We start from the raw sequence: 26,145 nt of genomic DNA on the forward strand, positions 1-26,145 counted from the left end.
TTCAAATGGCCTCAGAAGTCCTTCTTAATCTCAAATGGGAGATATTAACCTGAGGTTGCCGTGAACGGGACAAATCAAAAGTGACACCAAGATAGCTAAAAGTGCTCAAACAGCTTAAGGAATGACCACTGACTGACAAGGTTGCAATATGCCTCTTCCTAGGGCTCCACACCATAATATAGGATATCCCAAAGTTAGTTAGTAAATCAAGGCTGCCCAAAACCAAAACAAAGGACTCCACTAAACTGTTCAAGGCTTTCGGGGTCTTGGCCATCAGGAATGCATCATTGGGGTGAAGTAGCGCTGGAACCAGCACACTGGCAATTTTTGGAACATCGCCCCAAATGAGTGCTTCGATTATTGATATAGAGAATAAACAAAGGAGGTGTCAAAATTCACCACTGGCGCACCCCACTGGCTAAACGAATGCCATCAGAGGGTTCACCTGCAGCAAGGTTCTCATGCAAATTATGAAGGAAGTTCACAAGGGTGATCTCCAGCGGTGGCTCCTTTATTAGAGTGTTGCCTCCCTATATTTCGCCTCCAAGGCCAGGAATTTAATGTAGATAAATGTATGGTTTAAATATTTTTTTACTGTCGCGGGCGCTGTGCATTTTCTTTCTAATCAACTACAAGCCGCTTGTTTAGTGATGAGTGGGTGGGGCTTAAACATATAACATGCTCACCTTCTGGTCATCGATACACACTTGCACTTCAAAGTGCACATGTCAGGTTGGCAGACAGCCCTTCTGTGACCAGCCCGACATATGCACTTCAAGTATATCACCACCTGTGCATAGAAAGTAGAGTATGTGGACAGCAACAGCCCCCTGTACTCAGAGTGAGTGCTGGGTTCACCTGCCCAATCCAATCCTTGTGCTGCTTCCAGCAGGAGAGTAGCCTCTGGATTGCCCTGGACTTGTGGCACTAATGGCAGTTGCACAACTGCAGTAATCAGCTCATATGTGCTTAACACCTCTATAAGACCTCATCTTTTCTCTCTCCACTCCTTCTAACTACCCTGCAGCACTTCAGAAAAAAAGATGGTTGGGTCGGGGTAGGGACATGCTGTGTGTGAAAAGAAGGATCAGTATGGAAGACCGAGAGGGTACACTTGCAGACATGGCAGACACTGTGAACCTAGACGCCTTTGCCAAGGTGAATGCGGCCTTGCAGAAGCTGCACCCCAGTATCACCTTGGTCTTCGACTGTATGAAGGAGGGCTCAGGGAAAAGGGGGGGACTGGAGGAGAGCGAGAAAGTCACCCTTGGGGGCATCCAGGAGGGACTGGGAGCGGTGACCTGGGATCTCAGGTGACCTGGGGCTCTGGAGCGCTCAGGGTGGGGCAAGGGACCTGGGGCTATGGAGTGCTGCAGGGCAAGTGACCTGGTTCTCTCAACGGCTGGGGTACATATGGTACGGAAAATTAATGTAAACAAATGGTAGTGAGTTTCAATGGCGCTGTAGAACTCCACAAATTCAGTTTTAAGGCCTGTTTTAAAGTTGGGAGTCAATGAAAAGGCTCCAATTTCTGTGAGAAGGGATGTACCAGAGACTGATGCTATCCAGTGAGATTCCAACCCCCACGGGCTGCCAATGGCTGATTGCAGCGTGGGGTGGTACTGCCACACAGCCCCCTTGGAGGGCAACTAAGCCACCTCCGTTAAGGGGCACCTAGTTCTGCAGTAACTCCTCCTTACCTGGAAAAATTGAGTGAATTTAGGAGCAGGAGCTATAGGATCAACCCCAGGGGTGATATTTTGAACCCCTACCCCCACACAATCTTCAGGTAAGTGATGGGGTATTTTATAGATGTGGGTCTTGCGGGGTCTAGGTACTGTTTACACTACTGATGTGGTTTACATTTTGGCAATTTGTGTATACATGACTGCTTTCATGCATGTTGGTATGCACCAGCGATTAGATGTGTGCCACTGTATTAGTATTTTGCTGTGTGTATGAACACCACTGATTGTTGTCATTTTCAGTGTGTAGTACAGTGCCAGTGGTCCCAGAAATGTGCAGCATTCAGTGTGTGCATGTAGGCTTACTTGGATCTCTGAAAGGGTGTGCACGACCGCTTTGCATTAAGTTTGCATGGCGGGTGCCTGTGCATCTCTGTGTGTGCTGTGTATGTTGGCATGTGCCTAGCAGCGCCTGCACACCACTCTACGTGAAGAGAATTGAATTTGCTGGTCCTCAAAACCATGTTGTCTAATTGCATTTCACTTTCAATGTGTGTGTATACGTGTATATAAAGTATGTTTGAACAGAGTTGTCTTTGATCATAAAACAAACGTAGTGATTTACCACATGTTCTATACATACAATTGTGTTTTCTCTATTCTAAGGCATGAATGTCATTATTTCTCATTTTACCAAGCACTCTTAAAAATGCCTACCAGTATGGATGACGTGAATTCTACTCCTTGTAGTCCCCTTTGTCTTATGTATTACTTTCTATACACTGATTTACACATGCATTATTCATTGTCTCTATGCAAGTGTTATGTAAAGTGCTCTAACACCCTTTACTGGTATTACAGGCACTATAAAACAAATTAAGGGGCAGATTTATGAGGGACTTTTGCCCCTTTTACGCCGCCGTTGCGTCACTTTTGTGACGCAGCGGCGGCGTAAACCCTGTGCCATGTTGCGCCCCATTTACATCGTGACGCATCTATGGAGATGCGTCACGGTGTAAAGCCCTGCTCCACATGAAACCTGCATCAGGTTTCATGTGGGCGTTGCTACTCAGGGGGGGCGTTCCGTCGCAGGAATGCCCCTGAAAAGTGACTCAGTGAAATCTATAAGATTTCACTGAGTCACTTTCCCAACTCTGCTGCGTCAAAACCCTGCGCCTGCTTGAAGCAGGCGTAAGGCATGACGCACCATGTTAGGGATAGGGTAGGTTGGAACAATGCTGCAGTTGCGTCTCGCTTGCGACGCAACTTCAGCACTGCGCCAACCTTACGCCGGCAGATACGTCACGTATCTGCTTGTCCTTGCGCTACGATGCGCCGCATTGTAAATGCGGCGCATCTGCGGTGGCGCAAGGGCAAACTTGCGTGATGCATCTTCCCTGGCGCATCCATGCTGATTTGCAGGGATTCGCCAGGGAACATAAATCTGCCCCTAAATACATATGAGAGAGGCACTATGGAGAGATGAAAGGCACTGTTGGAGGGTGATAGTCAGGTAGTCATTGAAGGGCAACAACAAAGATTGTCATATCCTGGTGCACCGTAAAGTCATCATTTGCTATACTTTAAAAGCTAATAAAGTTGAATATAAACAACAAAAAGAACAGTGGTAGGGAAAATCTGCGCAGGGAAGTGGTAATCATAAATTAGAATAGATATCCTACTTAAAGCCACTGCTCCAAGGTTAACCATACAACGACCACCTTGCGTCGTAATTTATTGGCAATGCCCACCTAGTATAATTAGAATAAAGGTAAACCGAGCAAACAGCATCAAATAAAGTCCAAGTATCGGTTCTGTGTTTTTTTCTTCTTTTAATTCGTGCTTCTCAGATATTCGTGCAACGAGGTTCTGATTGCGGATCTCTGGTATGCAGCTCTTAGGATATGAGGCTATTATTTATGACCTGACACTTGAAGGATAGAAGTTTGGACTTTCAACTTGACTCTACAGATGGAAGGAATGTGGATTACTATTTTAGGGTTATAGAGGAATTTCTTGATCTTAACTTCGATTTAGATTTTGCTGAATTTTCCCTGATGAAGTCCATGGCTAACAGCTTTTTGGACAAAACACGTGTTGGCTTGGCTTTAAGGCATTTGTTTGAAGAAACTGTACTGGAACAAGAGACAAATATCTGAGAAGCACGAATTAAAAGAAGACAAAAACACAGAACTGATACTAGGACTTTATTCTAATTAAAGTTGACTATATAATGAAAAATGTGTTGTAGAATGCACGCTTTTTCCATTTTCCTCAAATGTTCTTGGGAAGAGAAACCCACGTATAAATCATTGTCTCTGTATTTGAGTGTGACGTAAAGTGCTCCAAGACCCTACACTTGTTTGAGAGGTGCTATAAAACTAATGAAATACATGTGAGAGAGGGGCTATGAAGAGATGAGAGGCACTGTGGGTGATAGAGAGAGAATTATTGAAGAGTACTAACAAAGATTGTTGAATTTTGATGCACTCCAAGGTAATCATTTACTGTGCTTTAAAAGCTAATATATTTGAATAAATAATGACAAATGTGTTGTAGAATATGCCATTTTTGCCTCCTTTTTCTTGGGTGCTCACTATGCACCGTATGGAACTGATCTGACAAGATTTGCCTGGGCTGCTTCAGGTTTCCAGTCCGGCCCCGATTGTGGATGTATATGTGTGTAACCAATGTAGATTGTATGTGTGTTGTGGTATCTGAGTCAAGGTGCCTGGGCTTTTCTTCACCAAAGTAATTTACAGATCTGTGTTTATGTCCTAACAAATGGATTCAGCCATAATAAAACAACTGGAAGCAGGCACTTCCGCTCCATCCAAATGCAAGCAATTAATACAAATCATTTGTTAAGACATAAACACAGGGCCTGATAGGAGATGGCAGGACATATGGCCACAGGGCACTCATCTGAAACTTTTACGCCTCATCACTTTCAAATGTCACCAACTGCCACTGGTGGTCTCAACTCCCATATCCAGTAATTTCAGCCAAAACGTTGTCCTATTGATAAAGTCAAAAGCGGTAGATAAGTCCATAAATACTAGGTACCATGGACTGCGCCTAGCGATAGTATATTTGCCCAAAATCAAATGTTAGTTAAGACACTTTTCCATCATACCTAGCCCTGGATGGAAGCCATATTTAGAAGGGGATAAGATGTTGTGTTGGCATGACCAGGATCTTAACCCGCTAAAGATCACCCTGCCTATGATCTTTACTGTGCTATCAGTAAGGGATAATGGACAGTAGTATTTAGGTGAAACCCGATCTCCTTTCTTGAAGATGGAGATGATAATCCAGAGAGACCAGGAGCTTGGATTCCAATTGCTCAAAGAGTTGTTAAATATGTTGGTGAGAAAGGGGTCCCAAAGACTGCTGTTGCATTAAAAAAAGTCCTTGGGTACCCATCAGGCCCTGTGGCTTTACCACCTGGGCTTTGTCTGATCGCATCCGCTACCTCTGACACAGTGATTTGCAAATGAGGTTAGTTACCTAATCAAATACTCTGTCAGTCCTTTTGTGGCTTGTCTTCTGCTGCTTGTAAGATGGAACTAAAGTTATATTACAGGTTCAGGACCTAATGATTTTAAATTGCTTTAAAAAAAAAAAACTATTTCTATAAAATTGACAGAGACTGAATTAGTGAAAATATTATTATAAACATTAACCAAATAGAAATAAGAAAGGCTCAAATTTTCCTGAATAAGCAAAGCTTGGAAAGCAATACTACCTGCATCCAGGGCCATCACCATTACATTAAGATTTACTTGGAGCTAGGGCAAAAGACGAACCCTAGCTCTGCTCTGCTAGAATGGTAATGCAGATCTCGAATAGTGGGCAAAACAAGAGCATGAGATAGATGAAGTGAACCACGTTCCCTGAAAAGCAATTATATCATAGATGGTTATGAAATTAAGCCAGCCTAGAGCAATAATCTTGCCCTTAAGACCAGCAAATTTTCAGCTCAAAAGAGAAAAAGGACACCTGGCATACATTAACGCCAAATAACCATACTTTGTTACCTCAACAGTCCCTTTTTTTTGCTTGGTGGGCAGTGACATTGAGAAAGTAAGCAGAAGTCAGTCAATATCACTTAAGCATCGAAAAGATTTTCAACCAACACTGAGAACTGGCTTTTTGTACATACCAAAGGAAAGGTAATTGTGCCCAGCTGTCGTAAAGCTATAATTTCGGTGTTGGAGATCCTCAAACTAATAGGACCAGTTCCACTGGACTTGAAAACCTTACTATTCTGACATACTGGGCTTATAGAAAAACCCAAGTGGTGACAAGGTGATGGAACCCACATCTGGGCGTACATTTGGCTACATAGGGTGTTACATGAAACATATAAATGTTGACAGGGGGAAGGTTTCCAAATAGTGTAACCAGTGGCAAGGGCTCGGGGTAGCATTCCAACCCATTATTTTGTTGCTCAGTATGCCACCTTAGATTTGACCCAGCCATATATGTAAAGCAGTCTTTGCCCTGCTTCAATAGGGAACAGTTCAGTCCAAACTGCCAAGTTAGGTCCCCTCCGAACCAGCACACAAAGTATAGCACATTATTCTCAGGAAGGCCAGATGGGACCATCATCTCTGCAGACTACTACCTGTCTGATTGAAAGAGAAGTTCTTAAAGATTACAGCACCAAAGTGGTAGCTACTGTACTAATAGATTGATCAATGGAATTTTTGTAATTATATTTATCAATTCATGTTTACTAATGCAACACTATATATACTTGAGAGAGTGATAGGATTTATATATATAGACCCACAATTTACATTAAGAAGCTGCAAACTGAAAAACCTCTAGATTTTAACAATGTTTTTATTCTCACTGCTGCAGGTTTATATTGATTTGTTGCACATATTTTGCTGGTTCTTCACTTGATGCTTAATGTGTTTTTTTTGTGTATATCTTTTGCAGATTTCCAAGTAATTATTTTGAGGCAAGTGGAAGGCAAAAGGAGCGACTGATATCTGTAATGGGAGTGGAAGCCGTCATTGTAGAGATTATACAAATATTGATTGATAGAAAGAACTGTCACACACACAAGAGTATCAGCCCATTTGTGATCAAGTTTTAGTACACCACAGATGATATTTTGAAGCTGGCCATGCCGACAGGGGCAATTTGGCAATGCTTTAATAAATACCCCTCAATGTCTGTTAATTGAAGTGTTATCAACCATGAAGTACCTGGTACAGCGAATACTGAATCAAGCCTCACCGGGGCAATATTGATAGTAATCTTCGCTTTCCGTGATTTTTTCACTGTTGTTTTCTAAAAACGAAATCAACAATGGACTTGAATGTGGTGCACTAATTCCCTGTTTACGGAATATGGCAACAACAGATTTAGGCACTGCGCACTTGCGCAGCAAGTGAGCGCATAAGAGCAAAGCGATTACCGGCACAGTATAGGCAACATTGTGAGCCCCATCACATTTAAAGTTGGGTGATTAAATATAAACAATTGTGGGCAGAACAGGTGCAAGTATTGAGCACTTGCACCTGGAGCAAGCGCAGACTAACAGAGTGAATATCAGTGATGTTGAGGTGTTATTGTAAGCCCTGTCACACATAAAGTTTTCACGACTGAATTGAAAACTCTATCAATTAAGCTACGAAGTTATGAATTGATGGTTTCCTTTCTGTAATACAAAGAAAGTTTTTTTTTACGTGATTGCCACACTTACCAGAATACAGAAAGCTGTAAATTGTAAAATAGCCTCGCAATTTGCGAGTGCAAAGAAATTGTGCACTTTGTAACCGGGAAGTCTGTTTACACTGTCTATGGCATTGCTGGGTCACATGTTGCATTGAGCTGCAACATTGTTTCTCGTGAACAAGGAGCTTCGCGCTCTGAAATGCGTAGAGTTACATTGCCAGGAATAAACTTGCTTGAAAGCACTTGGGCCGTGGTGTGTTGTTTCTGTGAGAGGATATGACGCGTATGCTGGATGTATATTTATATATGAAACCAGAAAGCTGTTTTCCATGCAGTGACACTCGTGACCAAGGGTGGTGAACCCGAAACGCGTCGAGTTGCTGTTATTGTGCTAAAATAAATTAAACTGCTGAAAGTTTACTGCTGTCCGCGATTGCTGTCACTGCATGGAAAACAGCTTTCTGGTTTCATTTGCGAGGCTCGGCTCCTCGTCGCGGACCGCCGTCGTAAGAGGAGAGGGAACGGCGACGTTCGAGTGTGCTGCACGAGAACACAGGTCAGGATATATATATATATATATATATATTCCAAACGAAAACTCACATTGCCTTCCCAGTGTGAGAAAGCAAGCCCTCCAGTTCCAGTCGGGAGCAAAGTAAAAGACAGTTCTTTATTCCAGCAGGTAGCAGCAAAAGCATTATGCATTTCGACCATATGGTCTTGTTCATATGCCAAAATGGGGACCAGTTGCTCATTTGTTTAAGTACTTGAATGTCACAAACAGTGAGAAAAGACTAACATGCTCACTCACAGTAGATGCCTTGTTCATAACAACACTTTATCAATAGATGTTCAAAAACGTGGGTGATCAGGTCTGTTAAATGTCGTATACTCTTATTCAATATATCCCAAATGTTATTGATAGTAAAATATTCGAGTCGGTTACTGATCACGTTCTTTCCCACTTCCTGGGACTACCCAGTCCACAATGCATTGTGTTAGATTCTTAAGCACTGGTTAGTCCTTTAATTTTTTTGTTTTTCCAGTCACATTAGTGATATCTTAATCACAACAAACAATCACACTGCAATACTGTTTCAGCCTTAAAAATGAATCAATTCCATTTGAGGCTTGTAGTTACATTTCAATTGCATGTTGTTGTGAAAGTGTTTGTCCTCATATTTGTAGAAACAAATCCATTATGTTGGTACCTGCTTGTAATGAAATCTTTGCACCTTCGTCGTGTCAGGGTTAATTAACCCAGGCAAACTCTGGCTGCTTCTGCAAAATGCTCCAAAGTCATTAGCAGGCAGGCTTCCCGCTCCACACATGACAAGAGCCACCGGGGCTGCTGGGTCACACGGTGCATTGTGCTGCAACATTGTTTCTCGTGAACAAGGAGTTTCGCACTCTGAAACGCGTAGAGTTGCATTGCCAGGAATAAACTTGCTTGAAAGCACTTGGGCCATGGTGTGTTGTTTCTGTGAGAGGATATGACACGTATGTTGGATGTGAATATATATATATATATATATATATATATATATATATATATATATTATCTACTGGCGGTTGCCAGTAGATAGTTATAGTTAGGACCGTGTTTCCATAGGAAATCTGAAAATTCTATTTTGAATAACTTTGGCGCCGGTTGACGGATCATCGCGAAATTTTCAAAACTAATGGGGCGCTCTGCTCAGCTCCTACCCTGGAAGTCTCGGGGTGATTCGTCAAGTGGGGGCTGAGAAAAAAGGGGGGTCCCAAAACGCGTTTTCCCCATGCATTTTCCCATAGGACCTTCAGTCGAAGGTACAGCCCGAACGGCTGAACAGAATTACTTGAAATTTGGCAAAGAGGTAGTCCTCAGGTCAGGGATGTGCCTTTTGCATATATGGTGTCAATCTGTTCAGTAGTTCCTGAGAAAATTGCAGTTAAACGTACATAAATATCTATATGCGCGCACCGTGCGCGCACCATGCCGTGCGCGAGCGTAAGTGTGATTGGTGGTTACATGTCAGTCAACATTCGAATCGGTCGAAATCAGGAAGTGTTGTCCGCCATTTTGTGTGTGACAGTGAAAAAGAAAGGTGGAGAACGTGAAAAGGGGGCAGGGTACAGAGTTCCTGACCCCCTAGCTTTTGTCAGGGGGTCCCTGAAGGACCCCGAAGGGTGAAAAAAACATTTTTTTTTTTTTTTTTTAAATCGCAAATTCACTGAAAAAACCATAGGTTTCACACACGTTATAGTTAGGAATTAGCATTTAAAAAACCTTGCAAATTCACTGAAAAAAACATAGGTTTCACACATGTTATAGTTAGCTGGACATTTCACTCGTACAAAACCATTGAAATTCCCCCGTTATAGTTAGTTCAGCTAACTATAACTCGCGCGCCCGCAATCCACTGCTGATGACGTCACATATTACATCACTCATGACATGGTCAGTGACATCACTCATGACATCACTGATGACATCTCAAATGACATCACTGATGACATCACTGATGACGTCATCCATGTGATAAATTACCACATCTTCTCACACCCTAATATAACCTTTGATACACCGACTCAAAATTTCAGAGTTCCATTCTCAAAACCATACATACTCCAATACCAATAACTACATACCCACTTATTAACTCTTAGGTCTACATACACCTCCAATCATTCACCTGTACAGTCACTCATACTTACAGTCACTCCATACAAGACTATCATATGCATTTATACACCTATATAGACACTCACACACCACCAATCATCCATAGAGGTACTCTCACACCTAGTCAGTCATGCAAATAATCACACTCCCATTTACTCACCTAAGCGGTTGTACACACTCAAGTTCACTTACTCATAAAAATAGTACCACATTCTTACGCTCTTATAGAATCATTGATACAAGCACACACTCATCCATACAGTCACTCTCACAATCACACACTCTCACATCTACCCACTTATATACTCTTACACGCATATATACTGCCTTTCACATATGTAGTTAGTCACAAATGGACCACTGAGATATACATTCAATCCCTAACACACCCATACATACACTCACTCAACCATACAGTCCATCACAGATGCACTCTTAAAACCATGCACCCATAGAATCACCCACTCACACATCTATGCATAGAGTCACACACACCCTACCCACACAAACACTCAGGAACCCATACAGATACTGAGACAAGCAATCAATATTTCATATAGACACTCATATAGCTATTCACAAGCCCATGCAGCCACTTATACACCAACATACAGACACATACAGGCATTTACACAGTTTAGTCACTAGTCTGCAGTAAGATACATTTAATGACTCACTTATAGATTCAGTTACGCACCACAGAAAATCATCAATTTACACACTTGTACACCCACTTATTCTTCAACAGGCCTTTCCCTATATATATTAAACATATTAAAATTGTTCAGAAACACATACTCAATGAATGATGTCATCAGTGATGTCATCAGTGATGTCATTTGAGATGTCATCAGTGATGTCATGAGTGATGTCACTGACCATGTCATGAGTGATGTAATATGTGACGTCATCAGCAGTGGATTGCGGGCGCGCGAGTTATAGTTAGCTGAACTAACTATAACGGGGGAATTTCAATGGTTTTGTACGAGTGAAATGTCCAGCTAACTATAACATGTGTGAAACCTATGGTTTTTTCAGTGAATTTGCAAGGTTTTTTAAATGCTAATTCCTAACTATAACGTGTGTGAAACCTATGGTTTTTTCAGTGAATTATATATATATATATATTTTCACTGGCAAAAGCAAAGGCTACATGGACGTTAGAGTGAGGTATTAGCATTTTAAAAACCTTAGAAATTCACTGAAAATAAAAAGGTTACAGGGACGTTATAGTTAGGAAATATAATTTTAAAACCTTAGAAATTCAGTGGAAAAACCAAAGGTTTCAGGAAAGTTATCATTAGGATGACATTTCACTTGTACAAAACCAGAGAAATTCAGCAATTATAGTTAGTTGAGCTAACTATAACTCATGCCCCCGCAATGCACTGCTAATGACCTCACATATACATCACTGATGACATGGTCAGTGACATCACTGATGGCATCACTGATGACATGTCAAATTACATCACTGACGACATCATCCACAGACTCTCTGACGCACCCACTCACACCCCAAGTGGGACATGGGTCCTGTGCTCACTGTGCCACTGGATTCAAGCTGGCCTGGCTGATGCGGGGTGATGCCATGAAACCAGTCCCAGGAAGCTTGTTGGCGGTCCAGGGAGGACCTTGCCTGGCTGTTCAGGCTGGACTGTTCCCATGGGGGCAGCGTCAAGACTGATTTGCATATGGCCATGTCCAGACAGGGGTTGCATGGCGATCAAAAGAACAATGGATTTAACTCAGATCTCATGACTGGTAGTGAGTATTTCAAAAGTTTCAGCACGCCGCCCATCCTTTTGATGTATTGCTAATTTTGCCCTAAGTGACCATGGGTATGCCCAAACGTGGGTCCCTTGCTCGCTATGCCATTGGATTCAAGTGAGACTGGCTGATGAGGAGTAATACCTCGAAACTGGTCCCAGAATGCTTGTTTCTGACACAAAGAGGACCTGTCCTGGCAGTTCGGGCTGGTCTTTTTTTCCATGGAGAGCAGTATCTAGACTGATTTGCTTATGGCTCGGTCCAAATTGGGGTGGCATGGGAGCAAAAGAACAATGAATTTAACACAGATCTCTTGACTGAGAGTGAGTGTTTGAAAAGTTTTAGCACTCCATCCATCAACATTGCTGTGTTGGTATGCTCTCCCTAAGTGGCCAAGGGAATGCCCAGATGTGGGTCCCTTGCATGCTTTGCCACTGGCTTCAAGCTAGCCTGGCTGAGTAGGGTTCTTATCCTGAAACCATTCCCAGGATGCTTGTTTGCCTTCCAGGGATGACCTGGCCTAGCTGTTTCGGCTGGACTATTCCCATGGGGAGCAGGGTCAAGACTGATTTGCATATTGCTGAATGAAAACTGGGGTGGCATGGTGAGCAAAAGAAAGATGGATTTAACCCAGATCTCTAGACTGGGGTGAATGTTTGAAAAGTTTTAGGTCTCAGTCCATCCTCTTTTTGTGTTCCTATGTCCTCCCTCTCACACAGCATGTTGACAGACATTTTATGTTCTTAGTAAAGTTGCCGGCTCTTGTTACTTCACAGGCAGTGATGCCTGCCATCCGTAATCGACCCCTCACTGGTACTCTTCTTCTCACCTGCTTCAATACGATTGTTTGTGCGAACCTCTGACTCCCCACAGAGTCTCTGTTTGCTTGCGGGCTTTTACTTTCTTACTGCACAGAGGGTCTGCGGTTGCTTCTGTTTTTTTTTTTTTTATTTATCAGCATTCAGAGAGATGTTACATTTAAATACATATAAGAAGTCATTTCATTTTTTTTTTAAACAATTTGTCAAAGCTTGCTAATTAATCCAAATGAATAATGAAAGTGACAGAAAGACAATAATATAGCCAAAACATTCATAGAAGCATAAGAAAAAGTCTTTCATACTTTACCCTTACCCTTTTAACCATTTTGTTACAGGAGCTCATAATTTAGTGCCCCATTTTCTAACCTGATATCCCTTACAAGTGTTCAGAGCCTGTTCAAGATTATAGACAGCTATAAAGCGAGACAAAAATTCATGAAAAGAGGGGGGCAGTTTATCCTTCCATCTGATAGCAATAAGTAATCTAATTATGGTAACCAAGATGAAAATGATGCTGGTCTGAGCTCGATCCAGTTCTAACTTACTATCATATCCAATCAGCATAAGCGTAGGGGTTAATTCTACAGTTTTATGAAGGATCATTACCCAAAACTTTACCAATTCAGTTTTTATCAGATCCAGTTGTACGCACCCATAAAACATATGGATGTCCTCTGCTGGTCCTACCCCACATCTAGGACATTTGTCGTCCTCCCTTTTTCCCCATTGAAATAGTTTAGCTGGAGTAAAATATAGGTTACAGGTCGTCTTATAATGTTGTGATTTTAAATTAGCTGATAGGAGCATTTTTTCCCCTAATTGTAATGTCATATCAATGTCAATATCTTCATCCTCTAGTTTGTTGGCCCATTTTCTTTCAGTTTTTCCTATATCATCTTGAGCTTGCTCCATCATCAAGCTATATAGGTGTTTGATTTTACAAGCAGATTTCACCATAGTTTCAAACAGTGCGAGTTTAACATTAGATATCGTCGGTCTCAATTTACCAACCAACCCCTTAATTTGTAAGTATTTAAGGTAATGTCCGTCCGAGATTCCAACTTCTTTTTGCAGCTCGCTAAACGAATATACTTGTCCGTTTAGCTGAATATCCCCCAACATCCGTAATCCTAGTTGTTCCCACCGTTTAGCTATTACATCATAGTACACAGGGGGAGACAAAATTGACTTCCAGATAGGTGTATATTTAGTTATCTTCTCAATGTTCATGTGTTTTTGTATTCTGACCCAATTTTTCCGAGCACTGAGAATAATCTTAAATCGTACTTTCTTATAATAGCTTGGTTCTACTGCACGTATAAATAATGCCTTCGCCTCTTCCCCTAGTGCCAGTTCGTAAATTGTTGGAAGCTCTTTATCCTGTACATTATTAACATATTTTTTTTTAAAAAGTATATTCATTCGTTGTAGCAGAGCAGCCCAGTGGTAAAAGGTTAAATTAGGAGCCGCCCATCTGCCCTGTGCTTGTGGTAGAGTAAGAAATGTAAGAGATCTCCTAACCTTACCTTATTGCCAAATAAATCTATTAAATATTGAATCTATCGTTTTAATTATAGATCCTTCTATTTCCACCGGGAGTGACCTAAATAAGTATAAAACCTTGGGGAACATTATAATTTTAAGAACGTTCACCCTCCCTATAATAGTAAAATGAAGTGAATTCATTCGCCTAAGATCTAGGGCTATTTTATTGATCACAGGGTTTAAATTTATTTGAGCAATCTGCCTAATATCTGGTGTAATCTTGACTCCAAGATACGTAGCAGTCTTTACTCTTCGGTTGTCCGTAAAGGTGATATTGTCGGTACAGATTATTTGGGTCTTTGATTTATTCAATAAGTACCCTGATTCTTTCCCAAATACAATTGCAATATTCTCGATTTCCCTTACAGTCTCCTCAGGGTTAGGTGTTAGTATCGCAATGTCATCTGCGTAAGCAAGTATTTTAGTTCCATACCCCTGAGTCATGATTGGGACAATTACCTTATTCTCAATTATTATTTGGATAAGTGGGTCAATATAAAGGGCAAATAAAATTGGTGAGCAGGGACATCCCTGCCAAGTACGTCGGGAGACCCTTATCATTTCTGATTCTCTGCCCATTAGCTGTAGTTTCGCATAGGGAGCTTTATACATAGCTTTAATTGCTGTGATAACCCAGGGTCCAAACCCTTTGGCTGCCGGAATGCCCCATAGATACTCCCATGACACCCGGTCGAATGCCTTTTCTGCATCCAGAAGGGTCATAGCTAACTACCCATTAGTCTCCCCTATGATGTCAAATAGGGCCACTGCTCGTCTTATATGATCAGTTGTATCTCGTCCAGGTACGAAGCCATGCTGCCAGGGTGACACAAGGCTCGCTATGACCCTCTGGAGGCGGTTCGCCAATATTTTAGAATAGATTTTTGCATCCGCGTTTATTAGGGAAATGGGTCTATACGAGGTGGGCTTATCCAATGATTTACCCTTCCTGGGGAAGATGACAATATTTGTGCCCTTCCAAGAATCTGGGGGTTCCCAAGATGTTGTACTCCCAAGAAGAGATCCCAGATCAGGGGGGTTAGCTCTTCCTGAAAGATTTTATAAAATTCAAATGGAATCTTGTCGGGGCCAGCTGCTTTCCCCGAGGCCAACTGCTGTATTGCTATTCATATCTCTTCAAGTGTGAATTCAGTCTCGAGTTTCTCACTGACATCTTCTCCTAATGTCCTATATTCTTTACTAGCCCTCACATAAATATCACTGCGGGGGCCTTGCTTCACCTCCATATAAAGATCTTGATAAAATTCCTGAAATACTTTTACTATATCCCCTGGGTCAGTATATAGAATCCCCTGATTACATATTGAGGATATCTGGATCTTCATTATTTTTTGTCTTGTCTTCAGGGCCAGTAACGTCCCTACAGTTTCACCATATTCGTAACACTGTGCCCTATGAGTCTGATACCCTGCCGCGGCTTTTTGGGAGTGATAGGAGCCTATCTCAGCTTTGACCACCGTAATATCTAGTTGAGTTGTTGCTACTTCCATCCCCCGCATTATTTTGCCCAGATGCTCTTTCTCCAGATCTCTGAGTTTGGCATATAGTTGCTTAATCCTCTTCCCTTATTGTAATCTTTGGTTAGATACAAAGCTTACCATCTCCCCTCTTACTCCAGTCTTGAATGCGTCCCAAACCTCGTTACGCGGGGCACTAAATATATTCAAGTTAAAGAAATCCCTTATCCAGATTTTAAAGTAACGGATATACTCCTGATCAACCAACAGTTTTCGATCGAATGTCCATTGTGCTTGGTACTTATAGAGTTGCGGTAATCTTACCCTAAGGATCAGAGGATTATGATCAGATATTAGTTTGGGCAATATTTCGACCTCAGCTGCTCCTGTAATGGGATTAGAAATAAAAAAATAATCCAACCGTACATATTTCTGATGGGGGTAAGAGAAGTATGTATAGCCTGGGTCGTTGGGAAATTTAGCGGCCCACCCATCTATCAACCCGTGGCTTTTAATCAGTGATACTAGTGCTCGAAATACCTTGGGCTTCCGCCCTTGATATCTATTAAGCATCCAATTGCCTGCTTCTAAATGAATATTAAAATCCCCACACATTATAATAGGTGTGGGCCAAGTCGCTAACTCCATCTCCAGATCTTCAAATAATTTAGGCTCATCTTGATTTGATCCGTACACCGTGGCTATTGTTATTCCACATTCAAGCTCAGCCAGGGCCCACCTCCCTCCGGCGTCTCCCATTGTACGCCTAGCAGTTCCTATTCGATTTTTAGCCAAGATAGCCACCCCTCTTATATTGGAGGTTTGCGTAGAACAAGCCATTAACGAATATCCCTTAATCATAATTAATCCCCTCTTCTCCCACGGTAAATGTGTTTCCTGGAAGGCAATTATGTCAGGATTGATATATTTAACCATTTCCATGGTTCTATCTCGTTTACTCCTATCTCCTAAGCCACATATATTGACTGAACAGATTGTCATCTTACCCATAAAGACTAAAATGTTGTCCCTCTATTTTTATTTTATTTCTTTTTCCCCTGACATACAAATATAAATCTAGATATGTAAGATTGACTCTCATTTCTCTTATCATTCTCAGCGTTCTAGCACATTTTTTCAATTCTTTTTTTGTAAGCTCTCTGAATTTTTTTCCCCTGTTTAGTGTCCCCCACCCCGAACCCCTTGGCCCCCCCTTCCTCCTTACCCCACCTCTACCACCCCCTCCTCCCCCTCCCCTCCCTCTCTCCCATCCTTGGGGGTTGCCCAGACCACACATCGGTCTGTTGGCAGAGATGGAGAGCAATTTAGCCGACACCGTGAATCAATCACAAAAAAATACCCTAAGGTCCTTCTTAGGTGGGAATAGCCCCTTTAGATACAAATTATAGTCAGTTTTCCTTTCCCCTCCCATACGCCCAGAATGATCAATCTTAAGGGAAAATAAAGAAAATGAAGCAAAATTGCCCCCCCTACCCCCCCTATGACTTCAATTCAGCCAAAATTTCGTGAGCCTTTATCTCAGATGTAAAAAATGTTGTTCCCCCTTGCCAGACTACCTTCAGGGATGCGGGATTATTCAAGTAAACTTTTGCCCCCTTGTCTTGAAAGGGTTTTATCAGCTGGGGCAAACGCCACCTCCTTTCCACAGTGACATGGCAAAAGTCAGGTCTTACAAAAAATGAAACATCGTCCACATTTCTCCTGGCCTCAGGTCTGGCTTTTTCAAACACGGCCTGTCTTAAAAGATAATTACCAAAAAAGAACAAAATGGTTCTAGACTTTGCTCCTTCCCTGCCTGGATTTCTGGGAGTGAACGGTCTCCGATGAACCCGCTGGATCTCTAGCTGCCAATTCCATCCTGTAAGTTCCGTAAATGCTTGTTGAAAGAGGTCCAACACGTAAGTTCGTATATCTGTTCCTTCCTTCCCCTCTGGAACTCCCAGGACCCTCAGATTGTTGCGCCGCTGCCGATTCTCACTTTCTTCCAGTTTCCATTGTATGTCCGTAATACGTTCCTCTTGTTCCTTAGCTTGGCCAAGTTTCTCGGCGACTTCAGACTCTACCAAATTAACTCGAGTTTCGAGTTCCGTAAGCCGCTCACCATAGTATTGCATACTTTTGTCAGCTTCCGTACTGCTCCTTGAACTTTCCGTGCGGCATTCTGCGCTTTACGAGCATCTGCCCTCGTTTCGTCGCAATGTTGTATTATTGTCTGTAAGACAGTCTCTAGTGTCGGGGTTTGTGAGCCAGAAGCATCTTGAGATACTATACTTTTGGTAAGTTTACCTGGATCAGAGAGAGAATAATCCCATTTCAAGTTTGCTGGCCTTTGTGTATGATGACCAGATTTTTTGCCACTAGTCCGTTGAGCAGCCATATAAAGAGGATCTCCGGTATTCACCATATCGCTTTCATTTTCAATTTCATCATCAGTTGATATAATTGAGGATCCAGAGTCGTTGGCTGACCACTCAGGGCCATCAGACAGAGAGAAGAAGCAATCATTGGGGTCTGCCTCTGCTTCTAAATTTATTAGCGATCCTCCCTGAGAGTTTTGTTTTACCTTTTTGGTTGGAGTTCCATATGACGCCAAATCTGCTAACTCTGTGTCAGTAATAGTCAGTGCCATATCTGTTTCGACCTCATGAATTTTCTCCTGACTGTTATGCCCCATTGATGTCTTGCTGCACCTCTGCTCATCCCCCGCTATACCCTGTAATACATCTGCATTCTGAATGAGTTCCGGACTTACTTCTTCTCCTCCAACAGATGATTTAGTCAGCAGAGTCTCCCCCTCAGCTGCTACAATATTCTTGCCCGGTGGGACCGCCTCACCTTCAGCCTCAGCACCTCCTGTGATTTTGGCTGTGGCCTGTTTGTCAGGCTGTTTGTCCTCGAGAGCAGAAGCACGCAGCATTTCCAATACAGAGCCACCCGGTGCCCGTCGTCCCAGCGAGGCCCCGCCTCTTCTCCTGACTGAGACCGGCTCCCGGTCCTTCTCTGGAGCCGGTTTAATTGTATGCGGCGTCCTCCGACTGCCCTGCTTTGATTCGGGGGCCGCAGAGTCCGTCGCTGCTCCAGTCCTTCCCCTGGAGGAGGCCGCCACTTTCGGAGCCATTCTTGTCGATACTTTTCGCCGGCAGCGCCGGCAGCCGGCAAACGCGAGCATGTGTTCGGCCAGCGAAGCCAACGCCGTGATATTCCACGGCAGCCGAACCTCCTCAGAGCCGCTCCGGAGTCCCAGACCGGGGCTCACCACTGTGTCCCAGCTAAGTAGATTGGCAGGCATTTACATGGTGAGTGTTATTTAGACCAATTCCCACAAAGATTTGATTCACGGTGTTTAGATCGGCATGTCCGCTCCTTCGACCTCAAGCGGCCGCCATCTTGCTTTTCCCCCTCCGGGTCTGCGGTTGCTTCTATGCCATGATTCACACAGCTCACTGTGGACTGCAGTGTACCCATTTCGCCACATACCACTGGTCCATCCGAGGGTTATCTACATGTCGGAGACAGCCACTCCACAGTATATCAAGCACGTCAATCATTAAAACCATAGACATGATTTGAGTTTTCTTTCTTTATTCAGCAAATCAGCATAATGCATTTTAGCTGTCAGTTGCGACCTTGATCACATGACATGAGTGTCATTTCCCTATGGTTTTCAAATGTTGCATCATCATAAAGGTAAATACAAGACTGTCATTTCTACAGAGGAAAGACTCCTTCACAGGCGTTTTCCACATCATTACATGCACAGCATTTTTGCTGTTAAATACATAAAGCTGCCCAATCAGTTCTGAGCACATATTCTGAGACATTCCACAGCTGTCAAAATTTTACACACATATTATCATACGTATATTATTAAACGGCTGCTAGCTCATAATTTCAGGCCACGTTGACTGTCTGACACCACTGCCATGCGTCACAGCTATTTCCGTTATTACATGCCCACATCTCCCAGCAGTTCGATCAGACGAGCCCAAGTGGGCAAACCACCAAGAGCGATATTTATGTAAAAGCATAACAGAAATGCAAATTTAATTGTACCTTAAATTCATTCTATGCATAACATCATTACTTACATGGCACAGTGCGCTCCATAATATATGGTAACTATTATTAACCTAAATGCATACTTCATTATATCCGTGTGTGCATTGAACACTTGATCAAACTCAAGTGGACAGACTCCTTTAAAGTGCATATATCTATAGAAGCAATTTTATCTTAACAATGTTATGAAGTAAATGTGCTAAAAGAGCTCTAGTTCCTTATGCTTTTTCAGATTCACATTAGACATTGTATGCATAATTAATATCATCCAATTAAGATTCTTCCTTCAAATGTTGAAGGACAGCTAAAAATAGTGCCCTTCATAAAATAAGAAATGGCAAAATCATTACATATCTCTGTTGGAATTAAACAGGCGTATTTGTTTAAGCAATTGAACAGGACAGGAGCCCTATTAGTTGACACAGCTGCTTAAACATAGTTGTCTGAATATAATAGTGATGGAGTTCCTTGGTAAATGTGAAAGTTGTAATAGTCTAACAATACAAAGAAGCCTGCAAAAGCTGTATAAAAACCCACGTTTAGTTTTCATGGTACGGTCTAGCTCAACACTCACATGTGATAAGGAAATTACATAGCTACCTAAATGTAATAAGGTATTGTAGCTCAGTCTTTCGAAATCAGAACGCTGATGGCCGGATCAGACACTGTGAAAAAATGCTTTATGAGTATGACGTTTAATTGTAAATACATTTAAAAAAATGAGGACAATTATAGCTTTTCATATCACGGTCTTCTCATTTGTATATGTCAAAAAGCCACGCTCCTTAGCTCTTCATGATAAAAATGATTAATTTTTTACTTCTTGAGTTCAATGCAGGGATCAGAATCCTAGCGTCATGTTGCCCTCATATTCTAAAACACACAAGTAGATTTGAAACTAATTTGCATTACACTGCATCAGATCATGTTTTTCCAAGAGGTTACAAGCAGAATATTTCCTTGTTTAATTTTACTGCACTAACTTCACATTTATTATATATTATCTGAATCCAGAGGACATTTTGGTTAAAAGCAGAAAGGCACAAATGTTTTAATACAGAATGGATAGGTAGGGGGTGAAGTCATGACTGTGTAGTGCATGAAATAAAATACCCACTACTGTAAGGAAAAAAGTAGTTTGCAAGTCGACTCATGAATCTGTGGTCTCACAAGGGAACCAAGCCTTTTCTCTTGTTCTTTTATTTGGGCTCCGCAGTGGCTTGCAGTACTACTTAAATCCATGCAAAATGTAGATTGGAAAATCTAACAATTTTTGGACTGTTCTACATGTTCATCCGTTTAATTATCAACATAACTATCAATTAATGTCTCCTGTAGTTTTCATCATTCCTAACCACTTTGCTATTCATAAAGGTAACTAACATTTGTGAGTATCCTACACGTGTAATTTACTCTTACACTTTTGAGTAACTTGACTCCTTTTGACTATTTATGATATCCAAGTATAAAATTACTCAAAAGTGTAGACTTACATGTTTCCACCTTCTGAAAAGGGGCATAGGGTCTAAATCACGAGTGCAAGTTACTACTGCAACAAAAAAAAGAGCCATTTTCTAGCACCATACTTGGCCAATCACTGATATTGCAACACCCTCTAATAAAAAACAACCGAGGTAGGGACTTAAAATAAAAATCCAAATAATGTTAAATTAAATTGCCTTACTTAAAATAGTTTAAAATATATATCTGTAATATTAAAAAATCGAAACACAAACTACATGTACTATTGAAATATAAAATATGTTAACCACTTTTTAAAATGTATTAATTAATGTGACATTAGTTTTGTTTTAAATATAATTAAATCATTTATAAATCAGTATATGATTCACTTATAATAATTATTAATTGTAGGTGGGAACTTATATTTTCATTTAAACTTCAAAAACTATTTTATTTATTTAATATATTTAAATTAATTTATGATTTCATTAAAAATTAGGCTAATAGTGCTGTAGTATTTATTTTTATTTGCTCCAGAGTTAAATAACTATATACAATTAAATGACATTATTAGTTAATGTAAAAATATTTGTACTAATATAAAATGTAATAAACATTATTCATTTTCCCTCTAATTAATCATAAAGAGATACCCATTCCGAAGGACTTTCCATTAAAAAATACAAAAGGCACTGCAGAAAAAAAGGAAAATAGTTTGTATGCATTACATTTACGATAATGATATCCACAATGCATTCAAAATAAAACATTTCCACTATAAAATTGCAACATCTAACTTATGGATACAATTTTTTACTACTGACCACAGGTATTTCAATTATTTACTCTACACATTAAACACAATCAATATAGCAAAATTGCTTTATCAAGCCTTCTGCCATTTTGAAGTGCTGCTGTAACTAACAGTTGTTACCATTAACTAACTTAAGGTTTGCCAAGTGACTGACATTGAAAGGATGATAAGCTATTTTGGTCTTTCCATGAGTCCAACTCGAGCTGCTGACCAAGGTATGATTCAGTGGTTAGTGTTTAACACACTCAGGGTCCATATTGGACTGTGGCAGTCCGACCGCTGGACCACCATTGCAGCGGTCGGGAGAGCGCCACCAAGGTTGTTGCATTCCAACCACCTCATCCCGATTTTACCGCCGGGCTGGCAGTTTTGTGGCAGCAGTGCCATGGTGGTGGCATCCTTCGGCTCATTGAGAGCCTGCAGCACATGCTGCTGCCATGGCACCGCCACTTGCACGTCAGTTTCCTGTGTCCAATGCACCATGTCGTGCATGGCACGCACGACAATTCAAGCAGAGGGGGACGCAACATATGCCTCCATTCATGGACCCTAATGGGTAAAATCACCCTGGGGCCCTGTGTGAGGTCCCTTCAAAGCCTTTCTGCCGACCTTTTTATGGCGGTGGCCATGAAAAGGTCTGCAAAAATGCAGGTCGAGATCAGCACAGTGATGCTAGCATCAGCTCCGCCGCCATTGATCACTGCTTTCCCCACCACTGCTACCATGGGGTCCAACATCCTGGCGGTGGCAATGGTCCTATGGCGGTCTGACCACCATGGTCATGATCAGGCAATTGGACCGCTTAGGAGGCGCGGTAGGATTGCCACTACTGGTACGGCAGTCTTGGGACCGCCGTACACGTAATCAGGCCCTAAGTCATTTTGCTTGCCTAACTTTGGATAGAAGAGTTATCTAGGGCTGGAGGTGAAGTTGGCATGGCTGCTGTTTTGACAGGTGGTACTCTCTTTTAAGTATGCAAGCTTCTACATAGGGCAGGGCAATGCATGGGCACACATGACCTTATTGGGGATATCATTGCTGCAGTTCTATAACTTCTGGAAGGTAAAGCTCTGCATGCCACTACACCGGTGAGTGATATATTGAGCAAAGAAATTATGGACAGGACTTAAGATGCAGCTCAATGACAGGTCCTAAATGGTCAAAACTGGTATGTGCGATGGGTATGCCCAGATGTGGGTTTCCTACTCACTGTGGCTCTAAACTCAAGCTCCACCTCACTTACAAGACTAGAAATGCCCAAACCAATCTTGCGTCTGTTCCCCTTTGTAGGGCTCTTATCCTGGCAGTTTAGACCAGACTGGTGTTATTGGGGCAGGACCAAGACTGTTTTCCATACTGCTGGTCTCAGTCTCGAGAAGAGTAGTGAGCAAGAAAACTGTGGACTGACATGTGGCACTGAGTAAAAGCTAGTGCTTGGGAAGAACTCTAGCACTGCAGCCATCACGTATTTTACAGTTATTTTTAAGGGTGACACCCTTATCATGGCAGCTATGATCAAAAGTGGATCCTGTGATCACTGTGCCATCGGACTAAAGCAGCCCCTCACTGTTGAAAGGCAAAGGGCCGAAACCTTCAGTGGTTCCTTGTGCTCCCATCTGGAGGGAACCTGTCCTGAAAGTTTGAGCTGGATTGTTCTTTTTGGACAGGATCAAGACTGATTTGCATATGGCTGGTCATCATCTAAAGTAGCACAGAGAACAAAAAAACAATCGGCTGGAATGTAGCTCTGGTAAATACCAGTGTTCCAAATGAATACATGAGACATTCTAAGTGCAAAGATATGCCTAAATGTGGGTGCTATCCTCACTCAGCCATCTCACTCAAGTTGCACCTCACTGACAAGGCCCAATCGGCGAAAACTGGCCTGAAGTAGCTTGTGTTCCCATTGGAAGGGCTTGAGAAGACCTTTCCTGGCAGAGCAGGCTACAATTTTCTTTAGGAAACATGATCAAGACAGATTTGAAGATAACTGGTCTTACTCTGGCGTGGCATAGTGATCAAAACGCTGATGGAATGGATTGCAGACCTCAGTCAGTGCCTGGCGTTAGCTTAAGTAATTTCCACCCATCTCTTTTTTTTAGTTTTCTACGTGATACAATCTAGCTGAGTGGCAGGACTTCTCAGAAAAAAACAGGACAGATCGAAGAAAGCATGCATAGGAACACATTAATATGAGTTTAGTGGAAAAGCACTCATTATGCAAATGATCCGGAGGCATTTACTCGTGTCTGTACCTAAGAAGTACATGGAGGAAACAGCTGTGGCTGTTTTAAGGGGTGAAGGATTCAATACTTGAGTCGATCAGGGCTGCTGCATCAGCAAGTGCGTTGAAATCAAAGAGTCCAAGTAAAACATATGTCACTGACTCAGCCCTCGGAAATTGAAACAGTATGGTTGAGTAAGGAAGTGATCAGCGGCAGAAGGGGCTGCAGTGAAACGTTATGACTACTGTTTTGGGACAAAGGAAGTGTCACCAGACAGTCTATTCTGTACCTAGTCTATCATTGGTTTGAGGATCGTCTGAGATGTCGATTCAGCCCTATACCCTTTCAAAACCATTACTTACATTTGAAGATAATGGTGTGGGTTATATTTTTGGAGAGAGCAGGCAAACATTTTTTAGGAGTATGAAAGGGACACGAGCAGTACGGAGTGAGAAAGCAAGTGAATATAGAGCACAAACACCCTAATCTAAAATAGAATAAAAAACACCATCACTGTTAAAGTGCACAGAAGCAAAGCAGAGCCTATTTCATAGGAGAAGGGAGCTACAATGAGCTCTTAGGATACCACCGGTGCTGCTAATTCCACTAAAGGCATTATAATAAAGGTCTCCAGATATACAGTCTAAGCTGCAGAGGTACACAGTGTGAAATTGTTACAGAATTCCACAGTGGCAGGCATAATAGCTTCTTCAATCAGTAGTGCCATTCAGCTTCCAAATTGTTGGCAACCCAATGAAAACCGAATAAAACCTCAGCAAGTAATATATATCTATTGTCTTTGCATTTTTTCAGACATAATTCACATGGAACGGATTGACCCTCTGCTCCTCTCGCCAAAACCATGTAGCACAAGCTACTGCAAATAAAAATGTACAATATTTGTTTCTGAATTTTTTTCTGCCATTGGGCATCTTTATACTGCTCCTAATTACAGTAGAGGGGAATCTGACTTTGTCCTTGCAAACAAATGCATCCAAATATACAAACAATGAATTTAACACTGGAATTCCCTATACATTCTAATATGTCTGCACACATTTTACAGTGTGAGTCCAAACTGCTCAAAGAATGCCTGTCTGACTGTAGACCACGACCGTTTGCACAATTTATTACAGATTATTAAATTCTTTCTTGGACCACCTTACATCATAAACACTGCTTAACTCACTTTAACAGGCATCAGACTAAGGGCCAAGCAGTGGGGTGGTCATAATACATCAGCAGAGGTTTCCAGCACATCATGACACTCTTATTCAAGCTCAAAGCCGGGAGGGCTGCAGGATTCACAATCACACTGTGACAGAACTACAGCATTAGTATTATCACATTCGACTGTTGTGTAGGCCAAGCCAACTAGTTCATCAACAAGGTCTCCACTCATATGATAGGTCTCTTCCTCATCTCTAACCACATCCTCAGAGTGGAAGATTTCATAATCTGGCTAGATGATTGCACTACTCCATAAATAAAATATGTTATTATCATCCGTGAACACCTACAACTAGAATATTCTTGACTCTATGTCCCACAATTAAAGCTATTGTTTTGATACTGTACTGCAGTGTAGTCTACTAATCCCACTCATCAACCACACAACCAGTGGCATGAGCTGGCATTGCTTCATCCATTTTGGCATTCTCTCACAAGCAAAACCACTATCATCCCTACCCTATTCTACTCCATCAAGAAATAGTCTTGATTGCCTTAGTATTACACTAGAAAATAACATTCATTCATCACCCTCCATACTGCATCTACTACTATCCTATCTGGGCTATAGGAGAGCATCATCCAAACAATAGGTTTCTGCACTGGTCTGCTAAAACTTAAAATAAGCCCCACACCAACAATTGTCTCAATGACCATCTAATCATGTCAACACA

The 26,145-nt window shown here is 41.8% G+C and overlaps 1 protein-coding gene across 2 annotated transcripts in view; it reads right to left on the reverse strand.

The window, feature by feature from the left end:
• Positions 1 to 26,145, reverse strand: part of GPC6 (glypican 6) — a 3,429,025-nt gene that overhangs the window by 3,329,114 nt on the left and 73,766 nt on the right. The gene's annotated exons all lie outside the window — the stretch shown is intronic.

Source organism: Triturus cristatus, chromosome 8, assembly GCF_964204655.1.
Source record: "Triturus cristatus chromosome 8, aTriCri1.1, whole genome shotgun sequence".
Taxonomy (NCBI): Eukaryota; Metazoa; Chordata; class Amphibia; order Caudata; family Salamandridae; genus Triturus; species Triturus cristatus.